The sequence below is a fragment of the Mustela nigripes genome, chromosome 6, assembly GCF_022355385.1.
Source record: "Mustela nigripes isolate SB6536 chromosome 6, MUSNIG.SB6536, whole genome shotgun sequence".
NCBI lineage: Eukaryota > Metazoa > Chordata > Mammalia > Carnivora > Mustelidae > Mustela > Mustela nigripes.
Window position 1 is genome coordinate 120,511,920 of NC_081562.1, and position 7,029 is coordinate 120,518,948.

The 7,029-nt window shown below is 43.2% G+C and overlaps 1 long non-coding RNA gene across 3 annotated transcripts in view; it reads left to right on the forward strand.

The window, feature by feature from the left end:
- Window positions 1-3,166, forward strand: part of LOC132020874 (uncharacterized) — a 78,308-nt gene extending 75,142 nt beyond the window's left edge. For 2 of the 3 annotated variants that reach the window (XR_009405125.1, XR_009405124.1), the window contains exon 8: window positions 2,584-3,166. This is a non-coding gene — a long non-coding RNA (uncharacterized LOC132020874). Of the gene's footprint in view, window positions 1-891; window positions 2,449-2,583 lie in introns of those variants that run through there. The other variant, XR_009405126.1, reaches the window with a different exon arrangement.
- The last annotated feature ends 3,863 nt before the right edge of the window (window positions 3,167-7,029 follow it).

The window sequence follows — 7,029 nt, forward strand, 5'->3', positions numbered from 1 at the left end:
AGCGGAGGGTTGGGATATATTTACCTGAAGCTAAAAGGCTGGGTCTCAGACTGAAAATTCTAGGAGCTCTCTAGTTCACCGCAAAAGAGATCTGAGCCTTCCCTCCTCTGGCGGGAGGTGCCCTGAGTATTCATTTAATCCATGAGAATGAGCTCTTCTAGTTACCACATGGACTCCTAGGAAAGCCCTCAGGCTCCAATATTTAACATCGGTGAGCCTCAGAGCTGCGGCTGGTAGAGAAGGGAAAGCCTGAATCAGGGAGATTTTTATTCACTAAGTTTGATGCGAGAGCCCTATAATTTAGGGTACAGGACTTGGATGGCGCCCAGCCAGGCTTGCAGTGGTTAACGGGGAGTGAGAAAAACAGACAGTGCCACCCGGGAGATGCTAGAACCCACATTTCTGCCTAAGGAAAGCCCTGTGCAAAACTTTCCCTGAAAATCTCTCTCTGACTCTGGGGTCTTAGGCAGAACTGACAAAATAATTTGTGGGACCCAGTGCAAAAGAAAAATATGCCCCCTACCCCGGTAAAAATGATTGAGATGTTCAAGGCGATGACAGCAGAGTGTGAGGTCCCTCTCCATGTGGGGTCCCCCCGTGACTGCATAGGGCAAGAAGCCTGGGAAGCCCGGGAAGAGAGGCCACAGGCTATCTTCAAATTGTACAAATTCAAGATAAATGCCCATGTTCCGTTCTGTGGACACAGTTTCTCCTCTTGTACTTATTATTTTTAATGGTGCCATTGTCTAACCAGGCAAAAAGCTTGGGATCATGCCAAGTTCCTCTCTGTCCTTCACCCCCCTCTCCAATTAATAACTATTCCTCTTGATTTTACCTGGAGAGTGAACTTTTCCAGTAAGTCTTCTCATCCTAATCTCTGTTCCCGTTCAGACTCTCATTATCTCGCGCATCTTGACCTGCTTGAATCGATCTTCCAGAATGATGTCTCTTGATTGCCAATATGACCACATCATTGCTTACTGATAAACCTTCAAAGACTCCCGAGAGCCCACAAGATCAACCCCAAGCGACTTAGCCCAGCACATGCCGTCTTCTGCCTGCTGCCCCGTCCTTCCTGCTCAGGCATTCTGGGCTTTGCAGTTTGATGATCCAATAGCACTAAATTGCCGGCAGTTTCCACATGCTCTGAACTGTGCTGTGCTGTTCACACCTGCTTATGCTGCTCCTTCTGTCGTAACACCCTTTCCTAGCTTCTTTGTGTTACCTCCTGTGGCGGGCTGAACGGTGGCCCCCAGGCATAGGTGATCTGGCGGCCACTGAAAGCAATCACGTAAGAGGGAGATAGAAGATTTTACTACACAGGAGAAAAAGGTGATGCGAAAATGGAGAAGAGAAAAATTTGAAGATGCTACGAAGTTGTCTTTGGCGATGGAGGAAGGGGCCAGGAGCCAAACAAGGCAAGAAATAAAGCCCTAGAAGCCGGCATAGGTGAAGAATGGATTCTCCCTGGTGTAGCCTTCTCAAGACCTTGGTTTTTGACCCAGTGAAATCTCTTTCAGACGTCTGACTTCCAGAACTGTAGGAGAGTAAATGGTTGTGGTTATTCTTAGAGCCGTCGTGGGGAACTAACCGTTCCTCTCTCCCCTCCCCTACTCCCAGCCCACTCCGTCTCCCACCCCGCAGGGGGCTCAGCGCCCCTTTCCCCGGGACCCATCACCCCACTGCATTCTGCCACTACGTTGTACAAATTGTATATTTCTTGTTTCCCAGTTAAGTCATATAATCCTGGAAGCCAGGGACCATGTATCGTTTCTCTTTATAGCCTTGGCAACTAGCCCAGTGCCTGGGACATAACAGGCATCTTGTAAATATTTATTGATTTGAACTTCCTGACAGGCTAAAAAGCAGAGCAAGGGGAGTATTGAGGGAGGGAAAAAAAAAATCTACCTTTAGGTCAAGAAGTTATTCTTCCTATGACCACCATTTTTATTGCTCTAGGAAGGGAGAACCCAGCAGAACAGAACAGAACAGGAAAACGGCACTCAAATTGTAAACCAGCGGAATGCAGGGTCTCTCCAATGGAAAGAGAAAAGTGTCCCAGAGTAAGATGATTACTTAAATGCATTTCCGTAGGGACACCTGGGTGGCTTCATTGGTTAAGCATCTGCCTTCGGATCAGGTCATGATCCCAGGGTCCTGAGATTGAATCTGGCATCAATTGAATCCTTGCTCAGCGGGAAGCCTGCTTCTCCCTCTACCTGCTGCTCCCCCTGCTTGTGTTCTCTCTCTCTGTCAAATAAATAAGCATCAGCAGAACTAGGGAAAAACAGCCAAAGTATTTCTGTCCAGAGGAAAAACTGTCCTCCTAGCCACATTGACTAAGGGGTTCCAGCAGCTTTGTAGTAAGGCAGGGCTGGAAATTTATGCCCTAGTTCCACTGGCTGCTAGATAGAGTTAGATATGCGAATTTCTTCTTGTTTCTTGAAGAGCAAAAATTATAACAATTGTTATTATAAAATGTAACATAAGAGTGTGCTATGACTAACCTATCTTTTGTTGTCTTTATGAATCCTGGAGTTACGGAACACTCTGAAATACGAGTATTGAAACTTGTCTGGACAGATCCTGACTATCGGATGCTATCAGGACTCTGGTGACCACAGTGAGCAAACAGAGTAAGCCACTCCCTTTCCAGAAGCGTTGTCTGAGTGAGCTCCCTGTTGTCCAGGTTGATCTCCGAAGAGCTAGATCATTCGGTGTGATATGATCACAATCAGAGCTGACTGTGTTAAAAGACAAACACATCATTCGGTGTGATACGATCACAATCAGAGCTGACTGTGTTAAAAGACAAACGTGCAAATGACGAAAAACATTCTGAACCTCATAACATGGCTCAGACGAACTGAGAAAATCTAACGTTTCAGAAATTAAAGAAAAAGGCAACACTAATAAGCTAAACTCTGATCACCGCATTGCGTGGATAAACAACACAGCAAACTCCGTTTCATCAGACCTGGTGCTTCTTCCTCTGGGGGCTGCTTCCTGACGAGGCCACAGCCTCTCTTGCCGGCTACCACTTCTCCGGCTGAAACCAAATCAGAGGCGGGGCGCCTGGGTGGCTCAGTCGGTTAAGCGTCTACCCTTGATTTCAGCTCAGGTCTTGATCTCACAGTCAGGAGTTCAAGCCCGCACAGAGCTTCACGCTTGGCATGGAGCCTACTTAAAAAAAAAAAAATAATAATAATAATAATAATAATAACCAAAATTAACCCTAAGAAGCGTACTGCTCTTAAGTGGGTTAAAGCCCTAAAAATCCATTGCAGAAACAGGAGTGATAACGATGCCTGTTGCTGAACAGACTTAAAAAACATATTTCAAATAGATGCGAAAAACCAGAAGAGAATTATGCTAATCATTTCATTAAGAGTTCGTGTTTCCAAATAGGAAGCCCTTTCGTCAGACTTGGTGAGCTCGGGAAGACGCCTCGTGGGCTGGAGGCACTCAACAGAAATTAGATTAACATATCAAGACGTTGAAAGGAAAATGCATTTTTTAGACATAAGAGAACACAGCTGTGTTTGGGGTCTGTTGACTGTCTCAAGTTATTTTGAAAGTGTTTTGTTTTGGTAACACATTTGGCAAATTCTTTTCCCCTTCCTTTTTATACCCGTGAATATTTAAGGGAGAATCGGATCCATATGCTCCTGATTCAGTTATACTTGACTCATCCCTGTATTGCTTCGTAAAAGCAATCTGAACGCCAAGAATCTTGCAAGTTTCCTAACAAACGCTGAAGCTTTTGTTTTTTTCCAAGAACTAAGAAATCCACTTTTGTTCATCCAAAATTATGGGGTTTATTATTTTGCTTTTAAGGAAACATGTGGACTTTGACTTATCACTACATTTATGTACTTAATCACAATCTGGGATGATGAATGACAACCCGATGACGTATGGGGGGCCTGGGCGGCACCTCTCGATTTGGGCTCAGGTTGTGACCTCAGGGTCATTGGACTCGGTGCTCAGCAAGGAGTCTGCTTGAGATTCTCTCTCTCTCTCTCCTTCTCTGCCCCTCCCCCTGCTTGTGCTCTCTCTCTCAAATAAATAAATAAATCTTTTGAAAAAAATGAAGACGTGTTGACTGTTTAATATTCCTGGTGTCTACCAGTCCAAAAAGATATCGGCCTTGAAATTAGATCATTGTAGGAATTACTAGTGAAACTCTTGAAAGCTCTCTTCTTGGTCCAATGCAATGAAAAATCTTGAGCGTTAAGAACATGTAGGTGTCTGTGCTCTCATAGCAGACAACTCCTGGGATGTCTGGCCCGTCCCCAGTGAATGTCCTCACCTGCCTCCCCCCACCTCCCAGTTCACAAGGGGAACTTAGGGCATCGTTGGCTAATTGTTGAACAGGTGGGCACTAGATCAGAGGGGTTCCTGCCGGAGTCTTTCCGTGGAGTTTGATTTGGAAGAATGAGAGAGGAAGAGAGAGAGAAGGAAGGGAAAAAGGAGGTGGGCGACAAAGCAGGAAGAATGTGGAAAGAACAGAGAGATTGGTTTAGTCTATCTGTACGGCTGGTATCGCTGTATCATAGAAACTCAAGACCCCAGAGCCAGCATTATACGCCAGAGAGTCTGCACAGCATAAATCAATAAGCCAGCTTGCAAAGACAGAATGAACCAGAAAAAGAGTGTATATATTTAATGGTTTTTTTCCTTAAAATTTTGTTATAAGCAATATATATTAAGATGTGAGAGATTCAGTAGGCCTTATTATACTCTGACAGAAGACAGCAATAGAGACACTACTTCTCTCTTAAAGGAGGAGGAAGAAAGTATGGTCCACATGCATCATTTTCAACATAAAGGATGGACTTCGTCCCCGTGGAATTGGGGTACAGCTCCCTCCTGGTGTTGGATGTGTTTGACAGCCTGGAAGCTCTCCAAACCTCCTATTTATTATTGGGACTTTAAGGAGACTTCCTCATGTAGGCACGATCAATTATTAACTCCATGCCCAGCTCCTCCCCACTCTGTGGACGATGGGCAGGCAGCTGAAGAGTCCAAGTCTCTAATCATGGTTTAGTCTTTCTGGTGACCACTCCCCACCCAGGAGCCCACCCACAATTAAATTAAATTACTTTTAATGGAATTTAAAAGATGCTTCTAGTGCTCTTACCACTTTGGAATTTATAAGAGCTTAAGGAGCCCCACATCAGGGGTGGGGTCAAAGACCAAATCTTAGAACAAGAGATGTTCTTAGTGCTCTTGTCACTTTGGAAATCACAAAGGTTCTAGGAGCTCTGTGCCAGGAACTGAGGACAGAGACCAATATACAATTATTCAATTATCTCACAATATGATATATAAAATGACCTCTTCATACCTACATAGAAATTTGAGTAAATAAGGAAACTATGAATGAAATATATTGTGTCTGTATCTGAAGAATGAAAGTAGATTCATTAATAGAAATGGAACTCCAGATGGATGAGGGCAGAGCTCAGAAAGCCTTGCTTCAAGCAAGTTCTCACGATGAGACCTTTTCAAACACTCTTGGCTACTCTAAGAATTCACTGGCACATTGCCAAACACATAATCTCTGAATGATCAGGGAGGTTCAAAAGTTGCCCAACAGAGGCAAGTACTCTGATTCTTTTTTAAAGATTTATATACTTATTTGAGAGAGAGAGTATGAGTGGGGGGAGAGTCAGAGGGAAAGGGAGAAGCAGACACCCCACTGAGCAGGGAACCCGATGTGGGGCCCGATCCAAGGATGCTGGGATCATGACCTGAGCCAAAGACAGACGCTTAACTGACTGAGGCACCCAAGCATCCCTAATTTTGTTTAAGAAGAGAAAGAGTCCAGAAATGTAAGTCCAGTGAACTTATGCTCAAATGTAAGTCCAGTTGTCTGCTATGAGAGCACAGACACCTACATGTTCTTAACGCTCAAGATTTTTCATTGCATTGGACCAAGAAGAGAGCTTTCAAGAGTTTCACTAGTAATTCCTACTTCTATATAATAATATAATATATAATATTATATAATATATAATAATATAATACAAATCCTGGAAAAATAGATATAACATGTGGTTGAAAAGTCCATTTGCAAAGCTAAGAAAAGGAAATAGTATGATGCAGTCACTGTGGAAAAACATTGTGGGGGTTTCCCCAAAAAATTAAAAATAGAACTACCTTATGATCCAGAAAATCCACTTCTGGGTATCTACCCGAAGGAAATGAAAATTATAACTGGAGAAGATGTATGCACCCCCCGGGTTATTTAGTATTATTGACAATAGCCTGGACATGGAAGCAGCCTAAATGTACACCAGTGGGTGAATGGATAAAGAAAATACACACAGACACACAGACACAGACAGACAGACAGACAGACACACACACACACACACACACACTGGACTATCAGCCATAGAAAGAAGGAAATCTTGCCATTTGTGACAACACAGATGGATCTTAAGGGCATTATGGTAAATGAAAGAAGTCAGACAAAGACAAATGCCGTAAGATCTCACTTATGTGTAGAATCTAAAAAAAAATACCAAAACACAAAAACAAGCTAATAGATACAGGAAATAAGTTGGTGGTTGCCAGAAGCAGGAGGTTAGGGCAGGGGGTAGGGGGCGAAATGGGTGACAGGATCAAAAGGTACAAAAGTCCAGTTATAAAATAAGTAGGTCATGGGGATGTACTGTATTGTGTGGTGGCTGTACGTAATATTGTATCATATATTTGAAAGTGCCTAAGAGAATAGATCTTAAAAGTTCTCATCACAAGAAAAAAATGTAACAATGTGAGGTGTTGGATGCTAACTAGACAATGGTGATGGTCATTTCACAATATGTACAAGTATCAGATCACGATGTTGCATACCTGAAACTGATATTATGTTCTGTCGATTACACCCCAATTAAAAAGAAAAAAAAAAAAAAGGAAGGTGTGATCACAATGTTGTAGATAGCTCAGAGTGGGAAAGAATTATCATTTCATTTTACGACAGAATCATGTTCCCGAAGAAGAGTGGAGTAAGTCTAAGCA